Here is a 14,029-nt window from a genome sequence, read left to right as displayed (position 1 = left end):
CGTCTCTGCATCCTAGATTATGTAATATTTACCCAAGTAGACTTCCATCACTCTCTCAAAAATACCAATAAGGAAAAAAAAATCACTTTAAGATTTTGCCTGGAAACTTGATTTCTGTCTGTAATAGTTTATGCACTCAATGATTTAGCCAATACTGGCTTTGTCCATTTCCAGCTGGATACTTCAGTCCTACATCTGCTCTATCTTTTTATCAGTTCCCTTTGGATGAGGGACTCAGCAGGAGTGCTTAGGAACGAACTATAATTTATACACTTCCCTATTATTTTTGCCTTTCTGTATCATGGTAACACTTCTAAGTTAACAAAAATAATCCTTTTGTCTTTCATTTTCTAGACAACTAGAGAAGTGCACTTAAAGTAATTCCCCCCACAATAATCAAGGGAAAAAAGTGGAAAATTTCTTTCCATGAGTTTTGTTTTTGTAAGATTGTAGTACTAAACCCACTTCAGTAGCTGTTAATTTGTTATCAGACTAGCAGAATAAAGTAGTAAAAGTGTTTAATTAAGAAATGTGAATCAATATTTTAGGACTGATAATTGAGAGGATTTAAAATAATGAGCAAAAATAAAAGCACCAAGTCATAAAAGATAAGACTGAGCAGGATGATTTTAATAAAGGACACTATTATAGTCTTCTGGTTTTCATCTAATTGCATCTGGTTTCAATCCTAGAGGTTTTCTCTGTAGTAATACATTAGATTGTGTATCATGGCTATAAAAATCTGTCAAAGAAAAGATTTTCCCTCATGGTGTAAGATAACAGAATAATAAAATACTCATACTATTACATCTGTAAATATTATAATCAGTCAAAAGTAATAATTTTAACATTTGTTCTTCTACTGTAAATTCCCATCTGTCATTTAATAGGCATGAATGACAAATCTTGTAAGGAGCTGAGCAAGAGATTATTCACTTTTCGTAGTGAATTTTGCCTGCATAGACTCCTTTGGTTTGGTTTACCAAAAATAGTAGTGCTAGTGGAGCTACTCTGAAACCTCCCCTGCAGCACACACACATTTGCACTAAGAAAAACAACTATAAAATGTTAACATTAACAGGTTAATATTAGCAAAACTCACCTTTGCTGCATAAAGTTTAAGAGTCTCTCAGACATTTCATATGGACTCCAGAATGAGTTCCCATACTTCTGTACAATCTTTCCACAATCATAAGACTGTTTTTACTCGAAACCCTTTAGGAAGGAAAATCTTGCCAATATTTGTAGGTATTCCTGTAGCATATGGGGAATGGTCATATGCAATGACTTAAAGATTTGCCTTTTTTTATTACTCCTGCAGTTTTACTCTAGAAGAACCATCAGTGTGCCTGAACATATAAAAAAACACCTTTCATTTTAATGTAGGGACAGAGAAATCCTTTGACAACATCTCAGCACCTGAAGGAACTGACAGGAAAGATGAGGAGAGACTATTTTGAAGGACCTGGAGTGACAGGACCGGGGGAATGGCTTCCCACTGACAGGGGACAGGGATAGATGGGTATTGGGAAGAAATTCTTCCCTGTGAGGGTGGGGAGGCCCTGGCACAGGTTGCCCAGAGAAGCTGTGGCTGCCCCTGGATCCCTGGAAGTGTCCAAGGCCAGGTTGGACGGGGCTTGGAGCAACCTGGGCTGGTGGAAGGTGTCCCTGCCCATGGCAGGGGGTGGGACTGGATGAGCTTTGAGGTCCCTTCCAATCCAAACCATTCTGTCATTCTATGACAGCCCACCAGGTCCCTCCTGGCTGCAGAAGCAAGGCAGATCTAAGTATTTGCATGTTTGGAACCACAAATTTACTGTCCTAATCCAAATCTGACAAGCACAGAGCTACTAAAGAGTTACACACCCAAACATGTGACTGGCATCATATTCATTTCCCTTTTTTTGCCAGCCAAGTATCTCCACTTTACCACCTTCATCCCTTTCTAAATCAATCAATCAATCACAGTGTCTTGCCAGTGCCCCAGTGTAGCACACACAGTTCAGAAGTTCCTCAAGAACTTGGTTCAAAAGTAAGCGGGTTTTAGTCTGGCTCCTTTTTCTGTTTGTTTAATAATTCATTTCCACTGTATACAAACTGGAAAAATAAAAACATTTACTAAGAAAAAGGAAGGAGCTGGAACCTTGAAGTGTGAGCATAGTCACTGTACTGAGCCCTAATGAATACCCAAGGCAATAAAGAGCTTAATACCTAACAAGAAAGTACTAGAATATTCACTTTATAGGACTAATCCACTGATATGCAATTCATTATCTCCATTTGATCTTTTCATACACTGTGATGGACTGCAGATGGAATGTCACAGTAAGACACACAGGACAGAAAGAACCTGTGCCCCATCCCCACCTTGTCCCCCAGCCCAGAGCACTGAGTGCCATGTCCAGTCCTTCCTTGGGCATCTCCAGGGATGGGGACTCCAAACCTCCCTGGGCAGCCCCTGCCAAAGCCTGACCACCCTTTCTGTTGTTAATGTTAAGCACACACAGGTGTAAAGACAATCTCTGTTTTTCTCAGTAATTTTGACAACTCACACTATTATTTCAGAGCACAGTTGAAGCAATTCAAAAGAAATCTCTACACATCAGCTGGAAACAGTCTGAGCAGAGTGATTTCAGAAAGCTTTGTAAGTACTTTTATTTTGTGGTAATGAGCAGAAATGTGGGTCTCGAAGTCTTAACACCAAAAAAAAAGGAAGAAAGAATTTCCTTTTATATGTAAGTATCATTTTAAACTACACAGTGATGGCCTAAAGTGAGCAACACCTCGCAAAGGTCTCATGGTGTAACAATATCAAAAATATTGATGATATGACCTGCAAATCACTAAAGGACCAAGTTCCCTCGAGGAATGTACAAAGAATGCTACAGCTACCTGTCACTGGATCAGCTTTGTTACTATATTCCTGTTCTTTGAACTCGAAATTTTTTGCATAACATTTAAGATTGCCACTCTTAATAACAGGGCTAAAAAGCAGCACACCCACCCTCCAACATGATGCAACAGTATCAGCTGTAAATTAGCACAAAAAGCTACAACACAGCTAAAAAGTGACCTTTTTATTTAACTTTCAAATTTAAAAGTTCATTTGCCTTTACACTTCCTGAATGGAGGCAAATCTCTGTTCTCTAAGGTGGATATGATACAAGGTACAAAATGATTTTAAAAGGTGAAGACATGCCCTAAATATAAGCAGGTACATTGGAATAAGAGAGGCAAGACTAGTGGAATTTTTTTTACCTTTGTTAGGCCACTTGTATTGAGGTTTTTATTTTTTAAGGTACAATTATATGCTTTTAGTACTAATGTAGAAGTTGCTGAGTCCAGTTCTTGAACAGAAAAACCTCAGCTGTTACAGTAGCTCAGAGTGTTTCAGATCACACTACAAATGAGCTTCCTTATATTTAATTGCCACACTGAGATGTGAGGTACCATGACACTTAACTACCAAAATCAGGGCTTTCTTAAACAAGATAATGAACTATGGGAGTTGGGCAATACTTCTCATTAATTCTATTTTGTAGCTTGTGATATTGCTGAAGGAATGAGTGGCACTCACAGTCGTTAGAGAGTTTATTTCTGTCTTTAATCCACCATGTCAAAGACCACACTAAAAATCTTGCTGTTTAAAACCATAAACATCTCTGAGTTCCCGGTTCACGGCCAGGATTATACTCTTCCTTTTTAGATAACAACTGATAGAAGATAAAATCTCTTCTTTCTCACTCAAACGAGGTTTAGGGGAACATGGAATCACAGGATGGTCTGGGTTGGAAGGATCTTAAAGATCATCTCATTCCAACCCCTGCCATGGGCAGGGACACCTTCCACTAGACCAAGTTTTTGCTCAAATACTGTTATACACCACGAAATTTTATCCCAGTTGTCAGATGAGGAAATCCCTTGGAGGTTCCTAATCAGATTTTTATGGCAAAATTTAAATCATTGTCCCCTGCACTCAAAATTGAGCAGATAAATAAAGGGATTTTCACATCAACTTGCTTTTAACTAATTGTAGAGGTTGATTATGTTTCTTTAAACCTAATTAACTGCTGACAGAGCTTCATAGAGGCTCCACACTTTTGGCAGGTACAGAGTTCTCAAAATCCTGAGGAGCCACAGCTGAAACAGGGGTTCTTGCTACTCATCTGGAAAGCCATAAATGCAAGAAAAAAGCAATGTTTCCTTTTTCCTCAGCAAGACAATGCTCAGTACTAAAATACACCCAGAGTCATAACACAGCCAACACAGATTTTTTATATGAAGAAATTCGATGGCCTTGTAATCTAAATAAAGGATATATAAAATATTATTTATGTGAGTGATTCACTACTAAAAGTTTTGTTTAAGCCCAGAAGGTGCTTGAACAAAACACCCTTCTTGTGCTCTGAAGGTGAAATGCTCTTGTGTTATGTAATAAACCTCTATAGCACCAAAAAGAAAATGCATTTGAAACAAAAAAATTACTTTCTATTGCATGCTACTGTATGGGGGAGTAAGGAAAAATCCAATCTCAAGACAATTTTCTGGAACCAGAAAGAAAACAATGCAATTGCTAAGAAAGCAATCAGACACTTCTTTTTTATGCTACCTGTCTTGATTTTTAATAGCAACAGCTCTATCTCTCAAGACACTGTTTGATACCAAATATAATTTGTTTTTTCCTGAGTTCAAAGAACTTAAATTGTTTCTTTTAGAATGTAAAACAAACAAAAAAAAAGAAAAGAAAAGAAAAATGTAATTTACATTTAAAATATGCAAGGAGGGAAAAAACCCACATGTATTGAAATTGTAAAATCTATTTTCTCTTTTCTCTACAGACAAAATGGGGGAGTGATAATATGTCTAACTAATCTTAAATGTAAAGGTATTTTTTCTTACCCTATTAACAGGAGAGCTAAAATTACGTGGGATCATGGGTCATATTGAAAAGCACCAGGCAGGCAAGAAAATGTGACTGATATTGCTTCACACTAATGCCCATCTTATTTCATTGTGGAAACCACCAGTGACTGGCATTTCTGGAGAAGAATATTCAATTTACAATTTACACAATCCTGAATTCTATTTGTATCTATGACCTTGAGAAAGGGATGACCTGCAATCAGGTCAAAGTTTTAGTTTCTAAATTTTAGTTTTGAAAAATACTGATGAATTTTCCTTTCATTTCCACAAAAAACATTTTGTCTTTTGAGCCTTAATGGTTTTTGTGATACCATACATTATTAACTGAAATAGTAAACAATCTGGAAGTAATGATGGGTGTTTATTACTGAGAGGCATTTTTATTAGTAGACTGAATGTAATACATCTTTTCACTTCAGAAAGATGACACACCTGAATGTTATCTCTTATGACGCTCAAAAAAATGTAATAATTAACCCCCCAAAATTTTAAAATCATGCTTAAAATGAATAAAACTTTATTTACTGGTGCCCTCATTCATCTGAATAGGGTATTAACTGCTAAATATATGTTTCTCTACTCTAACCCATAGCATTATATGACAGATATTTTTGAAAATATTTTAATTACAAAATTGAAATTTTAAATGCTCCAGTGCCATGATGTCTCTGCATGAGGCCATCACATTCCCAGTTTTTGATCTTGGCTCATATGTGATGCTCAACAAGATGTTTCCTCCCTGAAGATTAGAGATTCCCACCCATTCCTCCCTTTCTCATGTACCACTCAGTGCCTCCCAGTCCTGGGCATGAAAGTATCTCAGAAGAACAGAACTGCAGATGTTGTAGCTCTGCTGCCAGCAGTGATACAGTTCTATAGACATCTCCATGCTAGGAAACATGAATTTTGGGGTGATTAGGTGTGGGCAGTTGGTGGATTACTGCACAATATAGACTGCAGGCTAATGTTTGTTTTCACTGTGCTCCCAAAAATCCCGTTCAGGAGGAAAAGGACTGAGCCCCTGACCTAGCAAAGTCCTAACAACGAATTAATATGAAAACATAGGCAGTCACAATTATTAAATTAGCATGTGTGAGGAGCATAATGGCCCTTCTAAGTAATGGAGTCACTCTGTTTAATGGCTATCAATTAAACAAATGGAGCCCAAAGCATAAACAGGTATTTGGTGTCAGAGCTGCCCCCCCGGTGTGTGCACACCCTGCTGCTCACACGGGCAGCTCCAGGCAGGGGGAGCAAAGATGCACTCAAAGTACCAAGTGGCTGCTGAGGCAAACACAAGAAGCACTTAACTTCTGATCCCCGGGTAATTAAATTGATTAGAAATGCAGACTTGCAGCTTCTCAAGCCTGCAGTGACCCAGGAAGGACCTCCCAGTCAGTGCAAGTCAGGCACCCTTCGGGTGGTGGGGTCAGTGCTACATGCAGCATTTTCTCCTTTCTGTGTGTTATTTGATAAATAATATATGCAAGCCTAATTCTGCTCAGACTATGGCAAAGCTGTTTGACAGTGTTTGCTTTCTAGAAACGTGGTTACTGCTGTTAGTCAGCAAAATAAAGCTATGTGGGGAATCTACTTTTCCCGGTTAAGAAAAAGCTGTAGTGGATACAGAGTGAAGAGGGGCACTCTAAATACAAAAGAAAAATGGAAATTATGCAAACAGCATGACTGAAGGAGAATGAGGAAGAAGTGCAGGGCAAGCTTATATTGCATATGTAAAAAAATGGCAACACATACATCAGTGGTGATGTAAAAAACTAATCCCCAGCCTCTGCTCTCACACACTGCTGTTCTCCAAGCTGGAATGTACCAATTTCAGTGCTAGTTGTCATGGTCCCTGTCCCTTCCATAGGGACATAGTGGGCTCTCAGGTCTAGGAGTGATCAAGTGTTGCAGTTTTAACCAGTTGAATAGGCAGGTGTTTGATTTATTCTCCACAGGAAAACTTTTCCTGTGATGTTTTTCCCTCCACTAAACCAGGTTGCTCAGATCTCCATTCAGCCTGGCCTTGAAGACTTTCCACAGCTTCTCTGGGCAACCTGTGCCAAGGTCTCACCACCCTCACAGGGAAGAATTTCTTCCCAATATTTAATCTAAACCTATTTGGTCAGAGGTTTCAGGGCCTGGCATTCAACCCTGTCATAACTCAAAATCTCTCAGAGCCATTGCCTTGATACTGTCAGTGGTACATTTTGACTTAATCTTCCCATTTATTAAGAAAAAAAAAAAAGAAAATGGTTAAGAACCCAGAGAGAGTATAAACTGTTTTATTTCTAATGTGGTTTTATAGCTCCAGCTTGTATTCCTCACTCCCTGACATTTTGCAAGTCATATGGTGTTTCCTCAGGGAAAGTAAATCAGCTGCTCTCCTGGAGTGCAAGCTTCCTAATACACACCAAAAAAGTGCTTTGTTTGAGAGGGAAAGTACTGTACAGTTGTTATGGCAACTGGAATTTAAAAGGCAGTGCATAGTTTTGAGGGGCATCTGCTTAATTCCAAAACAAATTCTTCACCCCAGCTGCCCTGGAAGGAATGATTTTACCAGTCTCTCCCAGCTGCAGAGTGACTTCCAGCCCAGCAGCTCAGCACGGCTCCCACTGGCCCTTGGGAAGATGATCCCTGGATTTCAGCTGGAAGAGTCCCTGTTTATGAGCCACGAGAATCCTCACTTGGGTCTCAGTTCTGGGTCATAAAAGGTCAATAATTGCAAGTCTGGCTGAGGCAGTGGGGGTTGGAAAATTTAATAGTGCCTGGCAGAAAGAGACTGTTCTCTCTTCTTCCTGGACAGACATACAGGAATAAGTTTCAGTGCAGGTATAAAGTCCTGTACAAACAAGGAAAAGGCATAAATAGAAATCCACCTGGCATTGGATGTGTGTGGCAGGGGCTGGAAATTGCAATGCTGATTGTGGTTGTCACCGTGCTGTCAGAATCTGCCAAAGAAACTTTAATCTGAAGCTGTGAACTAGGAATTAAAGTTCTTTCGTGTTTTTAAGTAGGTCTCTAGTGCTTGGATCACCTATAATTGGCAACATTGGCTTGCAGTGGTCATCACTATGTGTAGGTTTATGAATTTTCAACATTATACAGATGAAGTTTTGGGGATTTTTTTTTGGAAACGTGCATCACTGCATATGAAACATATAAATGCATAAAGACAAAATTACAAATGAAAAATATTCGTGTTAGTGAGCATCTATTACAAGACTGATGGCTTTGTATGGAAAAAACATTATCAGCCAAGTAACAAAAATGTCATCCAAGGACTCAGAACGGCAGCTACAGACTCAGGATTCCCAAACTTACAGGGGATACACAGATGAACTAAGTGGTTATTCCAAAGGGGCACTCTCCATCAGGCACAGATTGGTGTAAAATAAAACAGACAAAAGAACTGAACATCCCAAGAGTCACACAACAGATTAAATTCAACAATGATTAACTAACTTCTGAAAGCTAACTCTTTTAGTGAATGAGATCCAAAAATACAAATCCTTCTGTATCTTGTCACAACACAAATGGTTGAAATACTGTGTAGCAACAATCAGAAGAAGAAAAACTAAGTCTGGAATCAGGATTTCAAAATAAGAGACCTTTGATGATGCATTACATTGCAGCTGCTAAAGCTACAGATGCTTCTCAGCAGGTATTGTAAGTGCAAAATTTGTGGTTTGCATTCAAAAATCTAAAAGTCCTACAAATGTGCAAGTGATTAACTGCAGCAGAGCATTGGTGTTTGTACTGGGAAAAATAATAGAGAATCAACAGGTCTGAATAAGCCCTCTAGAAGGGATTACTTATGTGGCTACTCCAGGCACTTTTCACTCCTTTTTAAGGCTGTCTTTCTGTTTTCAAGGCTGTTTTGATAGATGGGCATGAGAGGTGTCTGTTTACACACCTCAACAGCGTGCACCTTTAAACACCTCTAAATTATAGGTCGTTTATAGCTCCTGCCAACTCCCTGCACCTGCACTGAGCCCAGCCAGGCTCACAGAAGGAGCAATTGTACCTTCACAGATGCATCTTAACATTAAAGTCCTTTTCATCGACACGACCCTGGAGCCTTGTCCAGACAAGCTCACTTGAGCTTTACCCAGATGGTGGCCATTTGCTTGGGCTTCATTTATTCCTATTCCCTGGATTCCCTGGAGCTGGGGCAGGCAGCCAGCTGGCAGAGCCTCTGCTGCAGAGATTACACGTCTTCATCACTGCACAGCAGAGAAAGGAATGACAGTTCTAAACCTGCCAGTGTTTGCATCATTTTCCTGCTTAACTTACTGTGTACAAGCTTGTTTTGTGCCTGAAATTAATATTCATAAACAGCCAGGAAAGAGCTGCTGCAAGAGCAGGAAGGAGCTGCCCTGAATTAACAGGACGCAGGTGTTGCCAACTAAGCCTAAAATAAAGATCAAAACTCTGCAAGGAACTAGTGCAGGATAAAAGTATCAGATGGGAATGATATGAAGAAATAATCAAATCTTTCAGCAGATCCTTGTCCTAACTACCTAAGCAAATTAATAAGAAGCTTTTTCATTTTAAAATATTCTACTAGTAGTAAATAGGTGAATGAAAGCTGCAAAGCTACAAGCAAGGGTTTTTATTTAAAACTTCACAAGGTGCAATATTCTGTGTGTTAGCAGGGATGCAGGACAAACAGGCAGTGCTGTAACATGAAATTTCAAGTTGGAAATTTTTACCAGTGTGTAATTGCAACTGTATATTTCACCTTCTGCAATACAGGACCTATATCCCTAAAAGATTTATAGGTATCCCATTCACTAAATGTTATTAGTACAACATGCTGAGTTCACTGTCACCACACAATTGCATTACTATCCTGGCTCTTTCCTTAAGATAACACCTGTTATACATACAACCCACTGAGCTATGGCCATGTTTATAATAAAATAATAATAATAAAAAGAATAACAATCACCTACTTAAAACACACATCTAAAGACAACTTAAATATTACACAAGGCATACACTAACAAATATAACACACATCTGGTAGGTTGTAATGCCCTGGTGTGGAGTGTTGAGTTAAAATTTATACAAAGCAGAGCAGTGGTGGTGAAGTGCCTCGTTTATGACACTAAACAATATAGAATAAAACTGTATTCCACAAGCAGCAGCCAATCATATTCAAGAATCCAGCATTAAAAGAAATATAACCTTTCTATTCCATCAACATTAACGATAGCAGTAATAAAAACAATTATCTCGTTCCCTATTTACTAATTTTCAAGTAGCCAATGCATTAAACCATTAAATATCACTGGCTTTTCCCATGGATCTGACAGAGAACAACTCCTCTATTTTCAGACAGCTCCTGAGCTTTTGAAAGTGTTTCATTTCATACTTAAGGAGAGCAAGTCCCCAACAGGCTTCATATTTACTGTGAAAGTCCAACTTTTCTAGTGAAAAATTTAGGTTTTGAGATCTTTTTTTTTTTCCCCCAGAAAAAAGAAACACCTGTCTATAAACCCACATCCAGAGTTTTATTAAACACAAAACACTTGACCCAACAAGATTTCCAGTCACTCCCACGTGCAGATTACACCCCAAAGCAGAGCTCTAACTTTAAATATTCACAAGCAGCAGGACGAGAAGCACCTGCCTCCCACGAAACAGCAGCACATCACTCTCACAGGGACAGGTGCATCCCATCCCTGCCAAATTGCACTCTGGATTTATCTGGAGCACCTGGGGATGTTTTCTCTCAGCAGTTTCTCCTGGGAAAGCGAGGAGATATCTTCAGCCAGGAACGTGGGGGGCTGTGTAACCTCGGCAGAGGTGTGAGAGCCACGGTACAAAGAGCTGCCCTGGGTGGGCACCTGCCTGAGGGGTGGGAGGCAAAGCTGCTGCATTTCCTGGCCACTGCTTAAAACAGCTCAGGAAAGGGGGGAAAACCCCCTTGGTGCCCTCCTCCTGTGGTGCTGGTGCGGTTGGAGCAGTTACCTCACAGAGCTCCCTCTGGAACCTTCTGGAAGGTACAGGCTGGGGCGGGCAGGAGGTCCCTCAGCTCATCTCAGCCCCTTGTCCTGGGAATGCACGTCCAGACTGCAGGTGAGTGATGGGGATGGCTCCAGGCCCCCCCAGGGTGGGAAGCACACCTTGATTTAGCTCTTCACTGGTCTGGTGATGAGGTCTGGGGTTTCTTTGGTTGGGTTTTTTGGGGGAAGGAGGTGTCCCTTGTGGTTGATTCCATGGAAATTCCTGACTGTGGCCGTGCTGTCCCTGCTTTGCCTCTGGTAACACCATGTTCCCTCCTTGGAGAAGTGCTGCTGTGCACCTGTCCTGACTGACCTGCTGTTGGAAAAGTTGTGCTTCCAAGTGATCTTACCATGGTGTTTAAATACACTTTTCAAAGACTGTTCCTACTGTGTTTGTAGTTGACTGTGCATTTTAAAGCTGACTTTATTAGCTGTGTCTGTGTGCTTTGGGCAGGTGTTAAAATTCAGCCTTGTCTGTGCTGAAGTTGGCATTTGTTGCAGATAAAGCTCCTGGTCCTTCCCTGTCAGGGAACTTGTTTTTTGCTTTTGTTATCTACTGAAGTCATGGTGGTTTCTGTCAAGTTTAGGGACTGTTAAAGTCAAGCATATGTTTAAATTCTTCGCAGAACCCATGTGCTTTACTGAACCGGTGATGGGTTTTTCAGCAGCTTTTCACTTGGTCCATCAGTGTAAACACTTAGTACCTCCCTTTCGTCAGTAATAGAAGCTGCAGTAAAATATTTGTCACAGAGATACTGAAAAACATACAACTGTGTATTTTGTTTGGTCTCCTGCCTGTAAATGTGCATTAAGGATACCTGGAACTGGTCAGCTGCAGCTCTTCTTTTCCACATCCCCTCTGAGAGTATCAGGAAATGTTTGTTTTCTCATGTTATTTGGTTTTGGTTTTGTTTTTATTTACACCTGTTTAGGAACTCTGGGTTCCTCTTTCCTTTTAGCTCTCATCAGATTTACTCAATATGTGGATTCTTGTACCTAATGAGTTTCAGAGCAATGCACATGTTCAGCATCTCAAATAGTCCTTGTTTCCACAAACAAAAATTGATTTCCCTTCTCTCATTTTTTTTCCTGAATCATCTTGACCCCACCTGGTACCACAAGTGAAACTTCTTGATAAGAGCAAGGACTTAATAGGCTCCTAATCTAATCTTTGCTGTGAATTCCTTCAGTACTAGTGAAGGTTTTTGTTGGGTTAGTTGACTTTTGGTGTGTTGTTTTTTTTTTTTTCTTTCATTTCCTGAGCTTCTGTTGCAGGGACAATTCTGCTGTAGGGGAAAAGATATGTCTTGATGGGTTTATTTCTGGATTTTCTGCAGTCCCTACTCCCCTCTCCCCAGCTTGGGACATGTGGGGAGGTTGGTTTGTCAATATTGCATCATCCCAATGTGTGTCTGTGAGACCTTCCCCAGTGTTTTTAATTAGCAGAGTGTTGCCATTACTGCTTTGGCTTGTGTTTATTTATTTATTTATTAAGTTTTCCTAAACTTTTCCTGGTGGCTTTCTAGGTTATAGAACGTGGACCTTCAGCAGTAGGTCTGTGATCCAGGCAGTCCTGGACAACACACAAAAGCAGTCCTTGGAGAATCTATTCAAGGGGATTTTCTTGATAGAAAAAATTGAACCCATGAAGTGGCTGCAAAGAGCAAAATATGAAGTTATTTTTTTTTTTTAAATTTACCACAAAGAAATAAGGCCCTTTTTCATGGTTTATAGTATTATTATAATTCTAAATTTCTGTCAGTTATATGTAACTGGGGAAATCTAATTGGATTTATTTTAATTTAACAAATCACCCATGGATTGACAATTAGTTTGTGACCTCAGATAATAAATTCAGTACATTAGCACTTTTCCCATGAGCATTATTTTTTTAGGGATTACGACTGCAGAACTTACATTTTTAAAACAAATATTTGCCAAAGAGTTAAAGTAAATAATGAAATACCCCAGACTGAAAATCACTTATTTTGACTCTTAATAATAAATGACTTTTCTTGAAGTTATGAAGCATTAAAAAAAAAAAAAACACTTATTCTTCACAGATGTACCTTAAAGGAAAAGTTCACTATAAGTACAAGTCATAAAGGGCACGTACCTTCATTCTGGTTTTAAGGATGGGGAGCAGCTCTTGGCATTATTTTCACCTATGCCTGCTGATGCTTTTCCTGTGAGGAGCTGGGTGTGCTTGTTGGTTTTAGCAGTATGTTTGTGCATGAACATGTTTCAGTGAAGCTGAAACAAACACGTCTCCTGAATGTTTCTGTTTTCCTTGAGCACTGTAACCCTTTTTTTTTTTTTTCCCCAAGCTTGATAATTTTTATTGACAAACTTTTGGGGTTTTACTTACCATCCTGGTGTAAGAGCTGTTATAACATCAATGAAAGGTCTCATTAATATTTTCTCTGCACAATAACAGCCCCAGAGGAGTCATTACTCTCACTTTCCAGGCACTGGAGCTGTTACAGTGCCAATGAAGTGTCTCTCATGCTCCCACTGATGTGGTAACAGCTCCAGAGCTGTCATTCCATGTCATTCCAGGAGCCTGAGGGGTTGTGATGTCAGTGGAAGTGCCATTTTATTGCCTCTGTACCTGGTCATGCAGAATTCCATCGCTGATGAAATAAGAGATTTATTTTAATATATTATTTTAATATACTATTTTGGATACTTAGTGTAAGGTTTGAGTATAAGTCTAAAAAGGAGAGAAATCCTCTGCAGCCTGGAGAAATCCCAGAATGGTTTGGGTTGGAAGGGCCCTTAAAGATCATCTCATTCCACCCCCTGCCATGGGCAGGGACACCTTGGTTGCTCCAAGCCCTGTCCAGCCTGGCCTTGAATACCAGGAAACCTTTTAAAACTGAAAAATCAAAATACTTGTGTTCATCAAAGCTCAGGGCTGTTTCTGTGCATAATTTCTAGTAATAGAAACTATTTTGACTTGTGCTAAAATGGATCCTGGTGAACATTGTCTCAGCTCAAATAATTCTGGAGAATTTATCTGTATGTCACCTAGATTTATTTTCTTTATAAGGGGTGGTGTGAGTTATTTGGTTGGGACAGGTATTATCATA

The 14,029-nt window shown here is 39.6% G+C and overlaps 1 long non-coding RNA gene across 1 annotated transcript; it reads right to left on the bottom strand.

Moving 5' to 3' along the window:
* Nucleotides 1-12,456: 12,456 nt before the first annotated feature.
* LOC127479281 (uncharacterized) lies at nt 12,457-13,448 on the bottom strand. The gene is made up of 3 exons (XR_007907525.1): nt 13,306-13,448; nt 13,054-13,190; nt 12,457-12,591 (listed from the first exon to the last, which is right to left on the bottom strand). It is a non-coding gene; the product is annotated as an uncharacterized LOC127479281 (long non-coding RNA).
* Between the last annotated feature and the right edge of the window lie 581 nt (nt 13,449-14,029).

Source organism: Manacus candei, unplaced genomic scaffold, assembly GCF_025592945.1.
Source record: "Manacus candei isolate 608988 ecotype Guabito, Panama unplaced genomic scaffold, ASM2559294v1 h1tg000065l, whole genome shotgun sequence".
NCBI classification, from domain to species: domain Eukaryota; kingdom Metazoa; phylum Chordata; class Aves; order Passeriformes; family Pipridae; genus Manacus; species Manacus candei.
The sequence above is the reverse complement of the archived record's forward strand: the minus strand, read 5'-3'. Positions and strand labels throughout refer to the sequence as shown.